Source organism: Pongo abelii, chromosome 21 (genome assembly GCF_028885655.2).
Source record: "Pongo abelii isolate AG06213 chromosome 21, NHGRI_mPonAbe1-v2.0_pri, whole genome shotgun sequence".
Classification (NCBI taxonomy): Eukaryota; Metazoa; Chordata; class Mammalia; order Primates; family Hominidae; genus Pongo; species Pongo abelii.
This window is the reverse complement of record NC_072006.2, coordinates 12,576,991-12,596,482: the sequence shown is the minus strand read 5'-3', so window position 1 is coordinate 12,596,482 and position 19,492 is coordinate 12,576,991. Positions and strand designations below refer to the sequence as shown.

Genomic DNA, 19,492 nt, shown 5'->3' with positions numbered 1-19,492 from the left:
TAGTAATTTCAATCTTTTTATTACTATCCCTTTCTATGAAGAGACCAAATTTTGTTTACCCATTTCCTAGTTGATGGATTACTTGAATTGTTTCCAATTTTTAGCAATTGTGAATAAAGCTGTTATGCACATTTGGAGACAAGCCTTTTAAAAAGACAACCTATTATTCCAATGTAGACTTCCACAAGCTTTTGAGCAATCAAATCAAACAGCATTATGGTGGCCACTAGCTACTTATGCCTATTCACATTTGCGTACAAGTCTTTTTGTGGGCCTATGTTTTTATGGCACTTCAGTAAATACATAACAGTAGAATTGCTGGGTCAAATGGTGGGTGTTTGTTTAGATTTAAAATAAACTCCAGGAGTTCTCCCAAGCAGTTGTACTATTTTATTTTATTTGTATTTTTATTTTTTGAGACAGGGTCTCACTCTATCACCCAGGCTGAGAGCAGTAGCGTGATCACAGCTCACTACAGCCTCAACTTCCCTGGCTCAGGTGATTCTCCCACCTCAGCCTCCTGGGGTAGTTGGTATTACAGATGCGTGCCACCATACCCAGCTAATTTTTTGTATTTTTAGTAGAGATGGGGTTTTGCCACATTGCCCAGGCTGGTCTCAAACTCCTGGGCTCAAGCAATCTGCCCGTCTTGGCCTCCCAAAGTGCTGGGATTACGGACATGGGCCACTGCACCCAGCCTGTACTATTTTAAATTCTTGCCAGTGAGCTAGGAGAGTTTCAGCTGCCCTACATTCTAACCAACACTGGTATTACACATCTTTTCAATTTCAGCCATGCCTGTGGGTGTGAGGTAGCATCTTACTGTGGTTTCATTCTGCATCTCCCTGAAGACTACTGAGGGTGAGCATCTCTTCCTGTGCGTGCTGGCCATTTGCATGTCCTTTGTGAAGGGTCTGTTCATGTCTTTTGCTCAGTTTTCACTGTTTGCCTTCCTATTAGTGAGTTGTATGGGTTCTTTATGTATTTGGAATGCAAATCCTTTTTCAGGTACAGGTGCTGTGAACGTTTTCTCCCAGACTGTAGTTTGGCTTTTCAGAGCAGGAAGTTTTCACCCTGATGAAGTCTGACCCTCTGCCATGGTGGGCCTGGCCTCCAGCCCCGCTCACTCCTTTGGGGTCTCCTTTAACTCATTCTTTTAAAAAAATTTTAAAATAATTTTTATTGATATGGAACTTTTCATGAATTTGCATGTCATCCTTGCAGGGGCCATGCTAATCTTCTCTGTATTGTTCCAGTTTTATTTATTTATTTAGAGATGGAGTGTCACTCTGTTACCCAGGCTGGAGTACAGTGGCGTGATCTCGGCTCATTGAAACCTGTGCCTCCTGGGTTCTTGCTTCAGCCTCCTGACTAGCTGGAATTACAGGCATGCACCACCACGCCCGGCTAGTTTTCATAGTTTTAGTAGAAACGGGTTTCATCATGTTGGCCGGACTGGTCTCGAACTCCTGGCCTCAAGTGACTCGCCCACTTCAGCCTCCCAAAGTGCTGGGATTACAGACGTGAGCCACGGTGCCCAGCCTTCATTCCAATTTTATATGTGTGCTGCCAAAGAGAGCACTTTGACTCCTTTCAATCCTTTGCTTTCCTGCTTTGCACATCAGCTTGCCCAGCTCTTGCACCCAGTCTTGCATAAATCCCTTCTCAGTGCTCAGTTTAAAAAAAAGAGAGGGGGTGGACGCTCCTTGGAAAGGAGAGACGATCTTTCAGTCCTTCTCTCACAGTTCTTTCTCTTCCTCCCCATTTGCTGTCTCCTCCCCAGCCCTGCACATCATCTCTTCTTTTCATTCTCTTTATTCCTCCTTTACTTCCTCTCCCCTTCTAAATCTATCTTGGCCCCAAAATTAGCTTTTTAAGGTAAAATCAGGTCCCCCTCCCCATAGAGGCTTTTATGCACAGTGTTCTAACAAAAACATCTCCAGCTTCAATATTGCCAGAACAATTCTCAGGGCTAGGCACCTAGCACCTAAATTCTGCCGTACCAGGAACCCCAAATTGCAGTGTTATAGAAACGAAAAGAGACCCCAGACAGGTCAAATTGAGGAGATGGTATTTCTTGTCCTGTAACGCTCTCACCTGTGTAAGCTGCCTCTCCAGGTGTGTACCTCTTGTCAGATGAGATGATGCGAGTCTATGGCAATGCTAATTACTCTCACCTGCATCAGAGCAACTCACCTGGGTAGCTTTTAATTTCCACCACTCTCTCCCAGAGCTTGGCTCTACCCATTAGACAGTTAGACTCTGGTGGTTTTCAGAGTGTAGTCCCCAGAGCAGCCACATCTGCACCACCTGGAAACTTGCTAGAAATGCAGTTTCTAATTAGGTCCCACACTTCCACATGCATCAGAACCCCTGGCAGGGACCGTTAGAACAGTCAGAACAAAGATTGCTGGGGCTGGCCACAGAATTCAGTGGGTCTGAAGTGGTGCCTGAGAAAGTGCGTTTCTAACAGGTTCCCAGGTGACAATGTTGCTGTGGCTCCAGGGGGCCCTCTGAGAAACACTGCATTAAAGATTCTGATTCAGTTGGTGTGGGTCAGACGGTCCAGGCATCCCGTGTTCCAATGCTCCCCTGTGCTGTGCAGCTGAGGTTGGGAGCTTCTGGTCCATGGTCTGCGTTGCAGCATGGCTAGAGCTGCACATCTGCAGAAGACAAGAAGGACCCTCCTAAAGGGCTTCTTCCTTCATCTAAGTTTTCATCACAGGCAAACTCTTTGTGTCCAGTGTACTTGGGGCTTGTAATTTTCCTCCAAGGACCTGTAGGACCCTCTCCAAGTGTGAGCAGGTCTGGCATCCCAGGGTGCTGAGGCCTGCTGGCAGCTCACGTGCTTGGCCCCAAGTGCTCTGGGAGCTGTGAGAGTTCGATTCAGAAAGGTGGATCCCTTGAGAGCTCTGGGCAGGACCACAGCCCCCTTGGTTGGAAAGGGACACGTCCCTTTTGGTGCTGGTGAGCGGTAAGCAACAAAGCTATTGCCAAGGGCCTCTGGAATATGACTGTTTCTGAGGCTGTTACAAAATTATATTAAATTCCCAAATGACTGTATTCATTGTAATATATGCAAGCTTTTTATGTATCAGCCATGCTTATATCAGGTGTGGTCACCTAAGAGTTTTGATTGTTTTTATTCTTTTATTGATGCATAATTTGCATATAGTAAAATATACAAATCTTAAGTGGATGCTCAATGAATTTTTACCTGTGTATACACCCATGTAACCACCACCAAGATCAGGATAGAGAACATTTCCATCATTCTAGTAAGTTCCTTCAGGCCCTTTCTCACTCAATCCCCATCTCCCACTGCCCTAAACAAGTAGACACTATTCTGACCTCGCTCATCATATATAGATAAGTTTTGCCTTTTTTATTTTTTATTTTTATTTTTTAAAAAAGGGTCTTAGTCCTCTGTCACTCAGGCTGGCGTGCAGTGGTGTGACCATAGCTCAATGCAGCCTTGAACTCCTGGGCTCAAGCGGTCCCCCGACTCCAACCTCCCGAGGAACTGGGACTACAGGTGCACACTACCACATCTAGCTAATTTTTAAAAAAATTTTTTGTAGAGGTGGGATCACCCTATGTTGCCCAGGCTGGTCTTAAATTCCTAGACTCAAGGGATCCTCTGGCCTCAGCCTCTCAAGGTTCTGGGATTACAGGTGTGAGCCACTGTGCCTGGCTTATTTGATTTCTTGTGATCAATATTGTCTTTTTGAGATTCCCTCATATTTCATGTAAGAGCAACTCATTCATTTTTCTTGCTGTGCTGTACACCACAATGTATTTATCTATTCTTCTATTGATGGGCATTTGGGTTGTATTTAGTTTTTGGCTGTTATTAATTTAGCGGCAATGTGTATTTTTGTACGTTTTTTGGTGTGCGTACGCACTCATTTCTTTCAGGGTATATACCCAGGAGTGGAACTGCTTGGTCACATGGTGAGTGTATGTTTAATTTTAGAAGAAACTGCCAAATGGTCCTCCAAAGTGCTTGTACTGGTTTATGCTTCCACCAGCAGCATGTAAGAGTTCACTTCCTCCACATCCTCACCAATGCTTGATATTTTCAGAGATTTAATTTTAGCCATTCTAGTGAGTGTATAGTCACAGCATATTGTGGGTCTAATTTGCATCTCCCTATAACCATTGAGGTTAAGCATCTTTTTTTTTTTTTTTTGAGACGCAGTCTCGCTCCGTTGCCCAGGCTAGAGTGCGCTGGCGCAATCTCGGCTCACTGCATCCTTCGCCTCAGTGTTTCTCCTGCCTCAGCCTCCCAAGTAGCTGGGATTACAGGCATGCGCTACCATGTCTGGCTAATTTTTTGTGTTTTTAGTAGAGACAGGGTTTCACCATGTTGGCCAGGCTGGTCTCAAGCTCCTGACCTCAAGTGATCCACTCACCTCGACCTCCCAAAGTTCTGGAATTACAGGCATAAGCCACCGTGCCTGGCTGATGTTGAGCATCTTTTTATAAACTTACTGGCCATTTTGATATCCTTTTGTGTGAATGCCTTTTAAATTCATTTGCGCATTTTTTTCCTATTGGATACCCGACACCTTTAATAAAGGTAAAAGGGTTATGAAATAGCACCTTACTCATGCCAGGAGTTAAGAGGAAACTGAAGTGGGTTTGTGAAGAAAGTGATGAGGGAGAGAAGAACCCTGCCTCTCAGGTCTCTGAAGCTTATTGGTCTCTGTCTCCCCAAAACCTAGCACACAGCTTGGCACAAGACAGGAACCCAACAAAAATTCATCAAATAAGCGGACTGTCCTTGTTTTGGGGGGCTGTTGTGGACTTTGCAATGCATGATCCTCTTTACTATTCCATCTCTCTGAAGCTACACCAGACCCTGGGACCCCTCCAATTCTGGACAGGTGGCCCATAAGTAGCCTCAGGCCACGGCTCACTGAGACAGCCCAGATTCAGTCTTGCTGATTAACCTGCTTGAATCCCATGGAAAACCTCTCCAGTCACTGGAGTACTCCATGAACCCCGGGGATTGCATCATTATTTACATCCCAATTTCTTTAAATTCAAGATTTGTATCCAATAGCGTTGGTCTCCCTGAACCTGGATCCCCAGGTTCTCAGAAGAGTCAGGGACCACAAGCTGACCTCACCAGCCCAGATCTCTGCTGAGCACTTGTTCTACCCGGGATGAGTTCCTGGAGATAAACCTTGTGTGCATTATGTTATTTTGTGTGCACAACTCAGCTAAGCAGCCTCCAGCACTACTCATCATCCCACTGCCTGGCTACCAAGAGGCCCAATCAGTATCTGTGGAACGAGTGGATAAAGAATGATTTAGGGTCCAATCCATTTCCCAATCCAGTAAGCCATCTTTCATTTCTACCATCTTGGGCCAAAGGAAATAAAAATGGGAACATCTTTCTTTCTTTCTTTCTTTTTTTTTTTTTTTGAGACAGAGTCTCACTCTGTCACCCAGGCTGGAGTGCAGTGGGATGATCTCAGCTCACTGCAACCTCTGCATCCCAGGTTCAAGCGATTCTCGTGCCTTAGCCTCTCGAGTAGCTGAGATCACAGATGTACACCACCATGCCTGGCTACTTTTTGTATTTTTAGTAGAGACGGGGTTTCACCATGTTGGTCAGGCTGGTCTCAAACTCCTGGACTCAAGCGATCTGTCCTCTTTGGCATCCCAAAGTTCTGGGATTACAGGCGTGAGCCACCGTGCCTAGCCAGGAACATCTTTTTATGCTTTACCGGAAACTCAGACATCTTGACGTTTTCTTGTTCTTGATGATTTTGTTAAAGTCCAGACGTTCCTTGATCATTGAACACTTCTGTGTCAGCTAAGTTGTTTGAAGCAGTAAATCCCAGCTCTACATTACCTTCATAATATGTGTCCAACTGAAAAAGAATGTTAAAGAAGACAATAAAATGCTCAATGGTAGAGTTCTGAAATAATCAGAATTAATCAATCAATCATTTATTTATTCAAATGACTGACACTTATTATTATGTATCTCCGTGCAGCCATGCATGGCTTGAGGGATGTGACACTGGAGATTTATGTCTGGTGGTGGATGGGCTTTTGTCTCGAACTCCTGACCTCAAGAGATCTGCTCGCCTCGGCCTCCAAAAGTGCTAGGATTACAGGCGTGAGCCACTGCGCCAGGCCTTGGATGGGCTTTTGTAACCTAGTATGTCTTCCTGGTGCCTTATCCATGATTGTTTCTTGGTATGGAATTTTTCTCCCACTCTTGCAAATCCCCTGGTATTCCACCGATGGCTGCTGAAACCCAGTCCCTGGCTGGTTCCAGTGTCTGATTGTGCTAGGTTGTAATTCCATGTGCTGCCAGGAGGTGTCTCTCTCTAACACCTGATGCTGCCGCGGCTGAAAAGTTGGTTTCTGTGTGACAAGTGAGAACAGTGTTAAAGTCAATTTTGTGTTTGAAGTTTTATCTTAAAAATAAGTTAACTTTGAATAAAAAGTTATCTTGGTCAGTGAAGGGTATGTAAGTTTTTTTTGTTTATTTTTCATTTTTTGTATCTTCATGAACACATGTAAAAGTTTTTGGAACAGCATTGTCCAATAGAACTTTTTGCTGTGTTAGAAATGTTTCACAGTCTGCTCTGTCCAATAATTGTAGTCACAAGCCACATGGAGCTAATCAGCAGTTGAAATGTGGCTAATGAGACTGAGGAACTGAATTTCAGGTTTTACTTAATTCTAATTAATTAATTAACTGATTAATTTTTAGAGACAGAGCTCAGCTTGGTTGCCCAGGCTGCAGTGCAGTGGCGTGCCATAGCTCACTGCAGCCTCAAACTCCCAGTCAAGCTAGGACTATAGGCAAGCATCACCACGCCCAGCTAATTTTTAAATTATTTTTTCTAGGGATGGATCTCACTGTGTTGCCCAGGCTGGTCTTGAACACATGGCCTCAGGCAATTCTCTGCTTTGATTTCCCAAAGTGCTGGGATAACAGGCATGAACCATCATGCCCAGCCTTATTAAATTTAAACAGCTACATGTGGTCACTCTATGGAGCAGCATAGCTTTATAAGAATTTTTAAAAATTAATTAGTTTAAATAATTGACACATTATCATTGTACATAGGTATGGGGTGCAGTTTGATATTTTAATACATATATTGTATAATGGTCAAATCAGGGTAGTTAGCATATCAATCACCTTATGCATTTATCATTTCCTTGTGGTGAGAACATTCAAAAGCCTCTCTTCTAGCTATTTTGTAATATACAATATCTTACTGTTAACCATAGCCACCCTACTGTGTAACAGAACCCCAGAATTTATGCCTCCCATCTAATTGTAATTTGTACGTGTCGACCAACCTCTCCCCATCCTCCCCTCTCCCCTGCCCTTCCCAGGCTCTGGTAACCACTGTTGGACTCTCTGATTCTTCTTCTATGAGATCAATTTTTTTTTTTTTTTTTTTTTTTAGATTCCACATATGAGTGAGATCATGCAGTATTTGTCTCTCTGTGTCTGGCTTATTTCACTTAATATGATATCCTCCAAGTTCATCCATGTTGTTGAAAATGATGGGATTTCATTTTTTTATGGCTAGTACAATCATTTTTGTTTCTATTATTTCAGCAAAGGAGAATCAGGAGAGAAAATGTCAGAACAGAGTACAGCCAGTCAGTCTCCTTACCAGTGTCAGGGCAGATTAGTGTAAGACTGTGGAGTTCTAGAGATTTGTGGGTCAATTCTGGCCTTGCCACTTAATAGCTGCTGTGACGTTAGGTAAGTGAGTTCATCTCTCTGAGCCTCAGTTTCTTCATCTGTAGATTGGGGATTGTAATGCCAACCTCAGAAGACTACTGTGAGGACTGAGTGAAGTACTGTGTACAGCACTCAGGGTATGGGAACATTGACTTACATAGTGAGGGCTCAGCAAAAGTCCCTCTGCCCCTGCTGGTGGTGATGGTGGCAGTGACAGCGGATTTATTATTCACCAAACTGGTCTTCCTGCTCGCTGTCTCTTCAGGGGCTAAATCGGGGGAGGACACAGTCCAAGGTCAAGAGCATCAAGCAAAGAATTAGTCAGCAGTCAGCCTAGGAGTCAGGCTGTTGTGTCAACTGCATTAAGCCAGAGGTCAGAAGCAAAGGGGCTTACAGAAAAATTCTAAGAACAGAACAAAGGCATTTTTTTTTTAAACTCTTCATCAAGATTCCCCAAATATTAACATTTTGCCACATTTGCCTTACTGTTTTCTCTATCTGTGTGTACAAATATATATATTTTTCTGAATCATAGGAGAGTAAATCGCAGATGTGATGCCCTCTATCTCCCAAAGCTTCAGTGTATAATTCCTGAAAAGTAAAGGACATTCTGCTACACAGCCACAGCACAGTGACTAAGTCAGGAAACGAACACTGATTCAATACAGTTAGCTAATCTACAGACCGTATTCAGATTTAGATATCACCAACTGTCCCAGTAATGTCCTTTATAGCAACACAATATCCCAGATCACGTGCTGCAGTTAGTTGCCCTGTCTCTAATCTCCTCCAATCGGCGACAGTTCCTTGGGCTTTCTTTGTCTTTCCTGACCTTGACATTTTTGAAGAGTCCACGCAGTTTTCTTGTAGAATGTCTCTCAGTTTGGGTCTGCCTGATGTTTCCTCATGATAAGCCTCAGGTTGTGTATTTTTGGCAAGAATACTGGGAAAATGATGGTGTGTTCTCAGTGCATCAGATCAGCGGGGACATGAGGTCCCTTTCTTAGTTTGGGGGAATAAATTCTGATGAAAAATATTCCCAGTGAGAAGGAAAATCGAGAGGATCTAAGGAGGCTGGTGTGGTTTGCACAAGCAACTGTGCTTCGCTCACATTTTCAAAGGACAGAAGCAAAGGGTGGAAGGCAGAGAACTCCACTTAGAGAGCCAGAGAACGGAGAGAAGAGCGGCTGAATAGCTGGCTCCAGAAACGAGCTGAGGCCCTGAAAAATGCTAAAGGCAACCAAACAGGCTTCTAAATTGCTTACTTAAAAAACACTCGTTTGTTTTCTCGACAATAAAAAATAGAATGTGGTCATTGTGGAAAATACAAACGTATAAAGAAGGAAACAGTAACTCCCTAAATCCTACACCCAGCTGTAGCCACGGCTAATATTTTGGGTATTTTCCCTCCCCACCTCCAGGAAAGGGTTTTAAAGCTGCGCTTGGAGCATGAAACAAAATGAGAAAGACTTCAGCCTCTCGGCGTGGGGAAGGTGATGTCATGCCAGCGGGGGCGGCGGAAAGGGCTGCCTGTGCTTCCCCTTCACTCTCAGGACGCGGCTGTGGGCTGGGCAGGAGGGAGCCAAGTCTAGGGTGCATTAGGGAGCCCAGAACCACTGCTATGCTCTGCAAAACTCTGAGGCGCTTCCACAAGTTTGGAGCTAGGGACGTATTTTACTGATTTCTAAAAATCGTAAGCGGTTGTTGGGGGGGGAGGAGAAGGGTGTTGGGGTGACGGGGTGTCCGCGCTGGAGACTCAGCTGTGTGCGCCCTGATTCAGACGAGGGAGGCCTTCCAGGTGGGGGTGGGCAGGGAGCTTCTGGGGAAGAATGCATCCTGAGGGTGGAGAGCTACAGGGTAAGGGGGCCAGGCTCTCGGCATTAGAGGGGTGTCTGTCTGCGTTTGATTGCAGCCCAGCCCCAGGCTGCAGAGTCTGGGAGCCGCGAAAGAGCCGCCCTTATCAGGCAGTAGGGCGAGCTGCCCCAAGGGACAGTCTCCGTGCTGAGGGCATTCCTCGGCCTGGGTCGTGGCGCCTACTAGCAGAGGATTCCAGGATTCCCAGGGCAGATCTGTCTGGTGTGAGGTGTCCAGCTGGCTCGAGGCCTGTGGCCCTGAAGGCCGGGTGGGCCAGGAGGCTGAGAGGCAGCCATCTTTAAAGGGAGCCAGAGCAGGGAGGGAAACGGAGCTCTTCCCCTGCCGTCCCGGGGCTGTTCCTGCCAATAGACAAGGCAGATGTGTACAATGATTATAGTCTTTTTGTTTGTTTTAAGAGACAGCCTTGCTGTGTTGCCCAGGCTGGAGTGAGTGCAGTGGCTTGTTCATAGCTCACTGCAGCCTCGAACTCTTGGGCTCAGGGGATCCTCCCACTTCAGCTTCCCAAGTAAGTGGGACTACAGGTGTGTGCCACCATGCCCTGCTAATTTTTTTTTTTTTGAAACGGAGTTTCGCTCTTGTTGCCCAGGCTGGAGTGCAATGGCGCGATCTCAGCTCACCACAACCTCTGCCTCCCAGGTTTAAGCGATTCTCCTGCCTCTTGGCCTCCAGAGTAGCTGGGATTACAGGCATGTGCCACTACTCCCGGCTAATTTTAGATTTTTAGTAAAGACGGGGTTTCTCCATGTTGGTCAGGCTGGTCTTGAACTCCCGACCTCAGGTGATCCGCCTGTCTCAGCCTCCCAAAGTGCTGGGATTACAGGTGTTAGCCACTGCGCCCAGCCGCCCCACTAATTTTTAAATTATTTATTTATTTAGAGACAGAATCTCACTCTGTCACCCAGGTTGGAGTGCAGTGGCACCATCATAGCTCACTGCAGCCTCAACCTCCAGGGTTCCAGGGATTCTCCTGCTTCAGCCTCCCTAGCAGCTGGGAGTATAGGCATGGGCCAGCCCATCAGATTAATTTTTTTTTTCAAGTCCTCACATCTCAGATGAACGTCCAGCTAATTTTAAACAGTTTTGTAGAGATAGGGTCTTGCTATGTTGACCAGGCTTGCCTCAAACTCCTGGGCTCAAGCAACTCTCTTACCTCAGCCTCCCAAAGTGTTAGGATTACAGGTGGGAGCCATCACACCACCCAGCCTAATTATAACATTTTAACTGTGGGCCAGGCACTGTGCTAAGTCTAAGTCTGCATATGTTCAAAGTAGCCTTTGCAACTGGTCTATCAAGGTAGGTATTTATCATCCCTGTTTTACAGAGGACTCAAAGGTAAGTGATATGGCAGATGTGGTCAGTACCCCAGTGTCCCCCGGGCACTGGGAGGTGACCTCAGACCATTCCATGTGTGCCTGTGGCTCCCTGTATCTCTCTACAGGGCATGCTCTATGGCCCTTGGAGTGTGGGGAGTTAACACCTCAAGACTGATTCTCAGCTGGTGGGCGAGGGATGGGAGTTGTATGAAAACCCCAGGGTGCTTGCTCCTTGATGAGACAATTTTATTTTTAATTGTGGTAAAAAAACACATAGCATAAAATTTACCATCTGAACCGTTTGGAAGTGTATAGTACAGTAGTATTAACTGTTTGCACCTTGTTGTGTAATAGAACTTTTCATCTTGCAAAACTGAAACTCTATACCCATTCAACAACTCCCCATTCCCTCTCTCTGCAGGTCCTGGCAACCACATTCTACTTTCTGTCTGTGAATTTGACACTTTAGGTACCTTGTATGCGTATGTGTCCTTCTGTGACTGGCTTATTTCACTAAGCATAATGTCCTCAAAGTTCATCCACGTTGTAACGTGTGTCTGAATTTCCCTTTTTTTTTTTTTTTAATTGAGGTGGAGTCTCGCTCTGCTGCCCAGGCTGGAGTGCAGTGGTGTGATCTTGGCTCACGGCAACCGCAGCCTCCTAGTTCAAGTAATTCTCCTGCCTCAGCCTCCCAAATAGCTGGGATTACAGGCGTCTGCCACCATGCCTGGCTATTTTTTTTTTTTTTTTTTTTTGTAGTTTTTAGTAGAGACAGGGTTTCACCATATTGGCCAGGCTGGTCTCGAACTCTTGACCTCAGGTGATCCGCCTGCCTTGGCCTCCCCAAGTGTTGGGATTACAGGCATGAGCCACTGTGCCCAGTCAATTTCCTTCTTTTTAAGTTTGAAAAATATTCCATTGTATGTGTCTACCACATTTTCTTTAATCATCTGTTGATGGATATATTTTTTAATTTTTAATTTTTGTGGGTACATAGTAGGTGTATATACTTACGGGGTACATGAGATATTTTGATGCTAGCATACAATGCGTAATGATCACATCAGGGTAAATGGGGTATCCATCACTTGAAGGATTTATCTTTTTTTTTTTTTTTTTTTTTGAGACGGAGTCTCGCACTGTTGCCCAGGCTGGAGTGCTGTGGCACAATGTCGGCTCACTGCAACCTCCACCTCCCAGGTTCAAGCGATTCTCCTGCCTCAGCCTCCCAAGTAGCTAGGATTACAAGCATGCGCCACCGTGCCCGGCTAATTTTTTTGGTTTTTTTGTATTTTTAGTAGAGATGGGGTTTCACTATGTTGGCCAGGCTGGTCTTGAACACCTGACCTCATGATCCACCCGCCTCAGCCTCCCAAAGTGCTGGGATTACAGGCATGAGCCACCGTGTCCAGCCAGCATTTATCCTTTCTTTGTGTTACAAACAATCCAATTATACTCTTAGTTGTCTTTAAATGTATAATAAACTATTGTTGACTGTTGTCACTTTGTTGTGCTATCAAATATTAGATCTTATTTATTCTATCTAACTATATTTTTATACCCATTAACCGTCCCCACTCTACCCCCACCCCACTACCCTTCCCACCCTCTGATAACCATCCTTCTACTCTCTATCACCATGAGTTCAATTGTTGTAATATTTAGCTGCCACAAATAAGTGAGGACATGTGAAGTTTGTCTTTCTGTGCATGGCTTATTTCACTTAACATAAGAACCTCCAGTTCCATTCATGTTGTTGCAAATGACAAGATCTCATTCTTTTTTATGGCAGAAGAGTACTCCGTTGTGTATATGTACCACATTTTCTTTATCCATTCATCTGTTGATGGACACTTAGGTTGCTTCCAAATCTTGGCTATTGTGAACAGAGCTGCAACAAACATGGAAGTGCAGATATCCTTTCATTATGCTGATTTCCTTTTTGGGGGGTATATTTTTAGCAGTGGAATTGCTGGATCATATGGTAGTTCTATTTTTAGTTTTTTGAGGAACCTCCAAGCTGTTCTCCCTAGTGGCTGTACTAGTTTACATTCCCACCAACAGTGTACAAGGGTTCCCTTTTCTCCACATCCCTGACAGCATTTGTTATTGCCTGTCTTTTGGATAAAAGCCATTTTAACTGGGGTGAGATGACCTCTCATTGTAGTTTTGATTTGCATCTCTCTGATAACCGATAATGTTGAGCACCTTTTCATATACCTATTTGCCATCTGTATGTTTTCTTTTGAGAAATGTCTATTCAGATCTTTTGCCCATTTTTGGTTGGATTATTAGATTTTTTTCTGTAGACTGGTTTGAGCTCCTTATATGTCCTGGTTATTAATTCCTTGTCAGATGGATAGTTTGCAGATATTTTCTCCTATTCTGTGGGTCGTTTCTTTACTTTGTTGATTGTTTCCTTTGCTGTGCAGAAGCTTTTTAACTTGATATGATTTGTCCATGTTTGCTTTAGTTGTCTGTGCTTGTGGGGTATTATTCAAGAAATCTTTGCTCAGTCCAATGTCCTGGAGAGATTTTTTGCCAATGTTTTCTTTTAATAGTGTCATGGTTTCAGGTCTTAGATTTAAGTCTTTAATACGTTTTGATTTGATTGTTGTATATGGCAAGAGATAGGGGTCTAGTTTTATTCTTCTGCATGTGGATATCCAGTTTTCCCAGCACCATTTATTGAAGAGACTGTCCTTTCCTCAATGTATGTTCTTGGTACCTTTGTAAAAAATGAGTTCACTGTAGATGTATGGGTTTTTTCCTAGGTTCTCCATTGTTTCCCGTTGGTCTATGTGTCAGTTTTTATGCCAGTGCTGTGCTGTTTTTGTTACTATAGCTCTGTAATATAACTGGAAGTCAGGTTATGTGATTCCTCCACTTTCGTTCTTTTTGCTCAGGATATCTTTGACTACTCTGGGTCTTTGTGGTTCCATATACATTTTAGGATTTTTTTTTTCTATTTCTGTGAAGAATGTCATTGGTATTTTGATAGGGATTGTATTGAATCTATAGATTGCTTGGTATAGTATGAACATTTTAACAATATTGGTTATTTCAATTAATGAACATGTAATATCTTTTCATTTTTTGGTGTCTTCTTCAATTTCTTTCATTAAGATTTTGTAGTTTTCATTGTAGAGCTCTTTCACTTCTTTGGTTAAGTTATTTCCTAGGTATTTTATTTCATTGGTAACTATTGTAAATGGAATTACTTTCTGGATTTCTTTTACAGATTGTTTGCTGTTGGCATATAGAAATGCTACTGATTTTTGTATGTTGATTTTGTATCTTGCAACTTTACTGAATTTATCAATTCTAATAGTTTTTTTGGATATTTTTTGTTTGTTTGTTTCTTTCTTGTTTTTTGTTTGAGACGGAGTTTTGCTCTTGTTGCCCAGGCTGGAGTGCAATAGCGCCATATTGGCTCACTGGAACCTCCGCCTCCATGTTCAAGCAATTCTCCTGCCTCAGCCTCTCAAGCAGCTGGGATTACAGGCACCCGCCACCACACCCAGCCAATTCTTTGTATGTTTAGTAGAGATGGAGTTTCACCATGTTAGCCAGACTGGTCTTGAACTCCTGACCTCAGGTGATCCACCCACCTCCGCCTCTCAAAGTGCTGGGATTACAGGCGTGAGCCACCATGTCTGGCCGATATTTATTTTTTTAAACATTTAATTATTATTATTTTTTAAATAGAGATGGGGTCTCACTGTATTGCCCAGGCTGGTCTCCAATTCCTGAGCTAGAGTGATCCTCCAGCCTTGGCCTCCCAAAGTGCTGGGATTACAGGTGTCAGCCACCACACCTGACCTGTTGATGGATATTTAGTTTGCTTCCACCTTGTGACTATTGTGAATAATGCTGCAGTGAACATAGGTATGGAAATATCTCTTCAAAATCCTATTTTTAATTCTTTTAGTTATATACCTAGAAATGGGATTGCTGGATCATACAGTAGTTTTAGTTTTAATCCCCTACCTGTATTTCCTGGAATCACCACCCAAATAAACTGTATGCTCCAAGCCTTGGTCTCAGTATGTGCTTCTGGCAGGAACCTAAGCTTAAGCTTGTCACTTGCTTCAGGTTACTCAGTCATAAGTGGCTCTTCTGAATATCTATTGCTGTAAAATGAACTGCCCTCAAATCTAGCGGCTTAAAACAACACTTCGCAATTACTTCTGCTTCTGTGAATTGGCTGGGCTCAGCTGGGCTGCTTTCACTTGGGGTCTGCCATGGCTGCAGTCAGGTGTTGGCTGGGGCTGGAGGGTCTGAAGGCTCCACTGGGCTGGAGGCCCACAGTGGCTCACTTGCACACTGGCCATTGATGGCAGGAAGCTCAGCCGAGGCAGTCTGCCAGAACTTCGGCAAGGGGTCTCTTCATGTGGTGAGGGCTTCCTCACGACATGGTGGCTGAGTTCTGAGCGTAGCCTCAAGAACAAACATTCCAAGAGACAGGAACAGGAAACTGTTAAGGGCCTTGTCTTTAAATGGTAGTGTCACTTGTGCCATATGCATTTTAGAGTGGGGTGAAGAAATGGACCCCCTGGTGGGGTGGGGCAAGGCCATGCTGCAGAAGAGCATGTGGGAAGGGAGAGATTTTTGTGGCCATCTTTGGAAGACACAGTTGGCCATGGTGACAGAGGCAGTATTTAGATCCAGGCAGTCTGACTTGAGAAGCTGATTGCAACCTCTATGCTGCCTCCACTTGAGAACACATTCTGAGAATTCTTGACATTTCTAAGGGACTGGAGAGCCAGCAATAATGGCAAACCTAAGAAATGCTATTTTTGTTTATTATGACCTCTTTTTAATGTCCAGACTGATGTGGCTGGGTGAATTACAGGTCTCAAGCAGATTCCAAAATGTAGAGACAGTAACCTTGATGTTGACTTTTGGAAAATTATAGAACAGAGCATTACATAAACTCATTTGTGAACAGCAGGGAAAAAAAATGCAGTGATGGTGAGGTGGGAGAGTTTGGTGGGGATGAGCTGTGCCCAGCTGTGGTGGGTGGCATAATGGCCCCCTAGAGATATCAGGTCCTATCCCTTGGAGCCTATAAATGTTACCCTGTAAGAAAAGTGGGTCTTTGCAGAAGTGAATAAGAATCTTGAGATGAGAGATTATCCTGGACTGTCCAGTGGGCCCTAAATGCCATCACAAGTGTCCATATAAGACAGAGGTAGACTTGACTCACACTCAGAGAAGAAAGCCATGTGAAGACAGAGCAGAGAAGGATTTGAAGACAGTGGATGTGAGAATTAGAGTGATGTGGCCATAAGCCAAGGAATGCTGTAGCTCCCAGAAGCTGGAAGATGCAAGGAACAGTTTCTCTCCTAAAGCCTCCAGAGGGAGCACAGCCCCACTAATGGACTGATTTCAGTTTGGTGGCACTGATTTCAGACTTCTGGTCTCCAGGACTGTGAGATAATAAATTTCTATTGTTTTAAGACCAAAAGTTCATGGTAATTATAGCAACCACAGGCAACGAATACACAAACCAACTTTCTTTTTAGACAGTACTGGATAATGGGGTAAATAAATTTGTGTCCAGCCAGCATTTTATGTTACTGTTTTTTATTTTATTTTTTTTTTGTGAGACAGGGTTTTGCTATGTTGTTTATGCTGATCTCGAACACCTGGGCCCCAGTGATACTCCAGTCTTAGCTCCTGAGTAGCTGGGACTACACGCATAGGCCACCACCCCCAGCCAGCATTTTAATAAAGGATTGGCAAACTCACCGGTAATGATGGTGTTTTTTGGCAGGATTTATGGCAGGTTGCACATCTATCTGCAAAGTGTTTGCCATCAAGGAGTCTGTTGTCCTGGTGGTCATGGAGTACCAAAGGGCTCCGTGGTGAGCTCTGCCCTAGCCAATCAATGTTCAGTCCACTTTCTGGATGAAGATGGCAGAAAGTACAGCATCAGATGTGCAGGTGACACATATTGGAGGGAACAGTGAAAGTGACAGCCAAATGGAGATGAAAGTGATTTCGATAGACTGGAACTTTGGAGTAAGGCCAAGATCAATTGATAACAGAGAAAGTTAGGTTTTAAAGAGAAATCTGGCGCCCAAGCATAGAACCAGTTGAGGAGGTCTGGGCAGTCTGGGCGGTGTGTGTGAAAAGCAGCTCAGGGTTTCAATCGTCACCAGCATGGTGCTGTTTTTGTAAGGGGAACCTAATTTGGGGCACTATGGGACGATAGTGTCCAGTTCACAGAAGCAGATGGTCCCGGGGTGATCATGGCTGATTGGAGCATACTGAACTACTTTGCTTCATTTTTAATACCCCTCCCCTTTTTGAAAATGTGTAGCAGGACAATATGGGATCAGGAAACCAAGTGTTCTGACTGTCATTGTCTGCCCCTCCGTGTTCATTCTCTGACCTCCTCTACTCTGACCCCAGGAGGCTGACCTCTCTGGACATTATCACCCAGAATGTTAGCTAGAATATTGCTGTGGAACAAATCGTCCTGTGGAACAAAACATAGTGGCCTAAAGCAACAATAATCATTTAATGTCTCACAGTTTCTGTGGGTTGGGAATCCAGGAATGGCTTCTGACTCATGAGGTTGGCATCAAGATGCAGCTGGGTTTGTAGTCACCTGAAGGTGTGGCTGGGGCTGGAGATGGCTCCCCACCATGGATGATGAGTTCGTGTGGCTGTTGGCAGGAGGCCTCAGTTTTTCACCTTCTGGACCCTTGCACAGGGCTGCTTAAGCAGCCTCACAACGTGGCAGCTGACTCTCCCCATAGTGAGTGATTCAAGAGACAGCAAGATGGAAGCCACAATATCTATTATGACCTGGTCACAGTCTGTCATTTCCACAACTGATAACACAGGTCAGCCCTATTTAATGTGGGAGGGGACTACATGAGGGCAGGATTGCCAGGAGGTGGGGTGCATCTGGAAGGCTGGCTGCCGCAGGAACAGTGGGAGGGGATGTGCTGTGGCCAGAAGAAAATCAGGACAGACCAGAGCTGGAGGGTGTGATCTGCCCCAACTCAGGTTGGCCAAGTTCAAGCCCCGGTTCCGGGATGGAGAGCTCCATGCCTTGGCCCTGCCAGTGGGACTTCTGCATGTGCTGGGAGAGAAGAAAGGTTTCCTTTGAGCCCTGGCAGGATCTTGTTACAGTCTCCACAGAGCAAGACTTCAGGGTCAGGGTGATGCATTATGAAGACAGGAGCCATGGAGCTTCCAGCAGGAGACAATGGCTTCCATTGAGATAATATGACATAACAAGGCCACAAGTCCACAGCCACCACTCAGGAAACAATAATCATTTCAAGAGGGCACAGGAGGTGTTACAGAGAGGCGTGGTGACACACCCTACCCACCGTGGCCTCAGAGATGGTGCTAAGGGAGAAAGTTTGCTGGGATTTGTCTGAAAAGGTCAGTTATTAAAAACAGCTTCTGGCTGGGCGCGGTGGCTCACGCCTATAATCCTACCACTTTGGGAGGCCGAGGTGGGTGGATCACTTGTGGCCAGGAGTTCAAGACAACGCTGGCCAACATGGTGAAACCCTGTTTCTAATAAAAATACAAAAATTAGCTGGGCGCGGTGGCATGTGCCTGTAATCCCAGCTACTCAGGAGGCTGAGGCAGGAGAATCGATTGAACCCGGGAGGCAGAGGTTGCGGTGAGCCAAGATCATACCACTGCACTCCAGCCTGGGTGACAGGGCAAGACTCTGTCTCTAAATAAATAAATAAATAAATAAAATAGCTTCTTAAAAACACAGCGGCTTCTGACCTTCATGCACTCTGTTATTGCTCAGGCCAGGGTGGTGCTTTCCTGATCCCTTTTCTGAGTTTATAAAGTCACCGTTACTGCTTAGCATCAGGTGAGAAGAGAGGGGTACATTAGGAATTAGAAGAAGAAGGTTTGAGCATGACTTGTTTGAAACAGTCGTGTGGGTCTCTCTCTGTTTCCCTGATGTCTGTCTTTGAGATCTTGTATCCAGCAGAGCGCTGGCTGACATTCTGTCCCAGGAGCAGACAGTGCTATGTGTCGGTCCAGCCATTTGTCTGCTGGCAGGGGACTGGGGATGGGCTTGGGCCTTGCAGTTGAGCAGGACCCCATCCTCCACCACTGGGCCCTGGGGCTGGGCTTCTTGGTGTCATACCTGGAATTATTATCTGTGAAGTACTACTCTGCCACGATGTCTCACAGCCAGGACGCAGAGAACACAGAAAAATCCCCAAAGAAGGACCTCCCTTGGAAGATGCTTGCCAACTACCAGGTCCCCCAAGACAGAAGGCACACGTGGGTAGACCTGGGTGTTCCTGATGGGAGTACCCAGAAAGAACCTCTCTTGGAAAGAAGGACGCTGCTGAACCAGGGCTTACAGATCATAGTTCCATGTGGAAGGCCCTCTGGAATATTTGTGAAGGCCATTGGGGAGAACAGGCTGAAATTTCCACCTGAGCTTAGCCACTTACAGATGGTATGATCTTTGTGAGTTAATGCGTGTCTTCGTGGAATGGCCTTCCAGTGCCTCTTTCCCCTTCCAGCAGCCCTCCAGTTTTCTTTTGGGGAACTACCTGTCCTCTCCCTG

At 45.0% G+C, this 19,492-nt stretch overlaps 1 long non-coding RNA gene and 1 pseudogene across 1 annotated transcript; both read right to left on the bottom strand.

Annotated features, from left to right (window-relative positions):
* Nucleotides 1-1,181: 1,181 nt before the first annotated feature.
* LOC112130452 (U6 spliceosomal RNA) lies at nucleotides 1,182-1,279 on the bottom strand (annotated as a pseudogene).
* A 4,649-nt stretch (nucleotides 1,280-5,928) lies between these two features.
* Nucleotides 5,929-18,660, bottom strand: LOC129052075 (uncharacterized). Its single transcript, XR_008516816.2, has 3 exons — nucleotides 17,461-18,660; nucleotides 16,675-16,829; nucleotides 5,929-6,387 (listed from the first exon to the last, which is right to left on the bottom strand). It is a non-coding gene; the product is annotated as an uncharacterized LOC129052075 (long non-coding RNA).
* Between the last annotated feature and the right edge of the window lie 832 nt (nucleotides 18,661-19,492).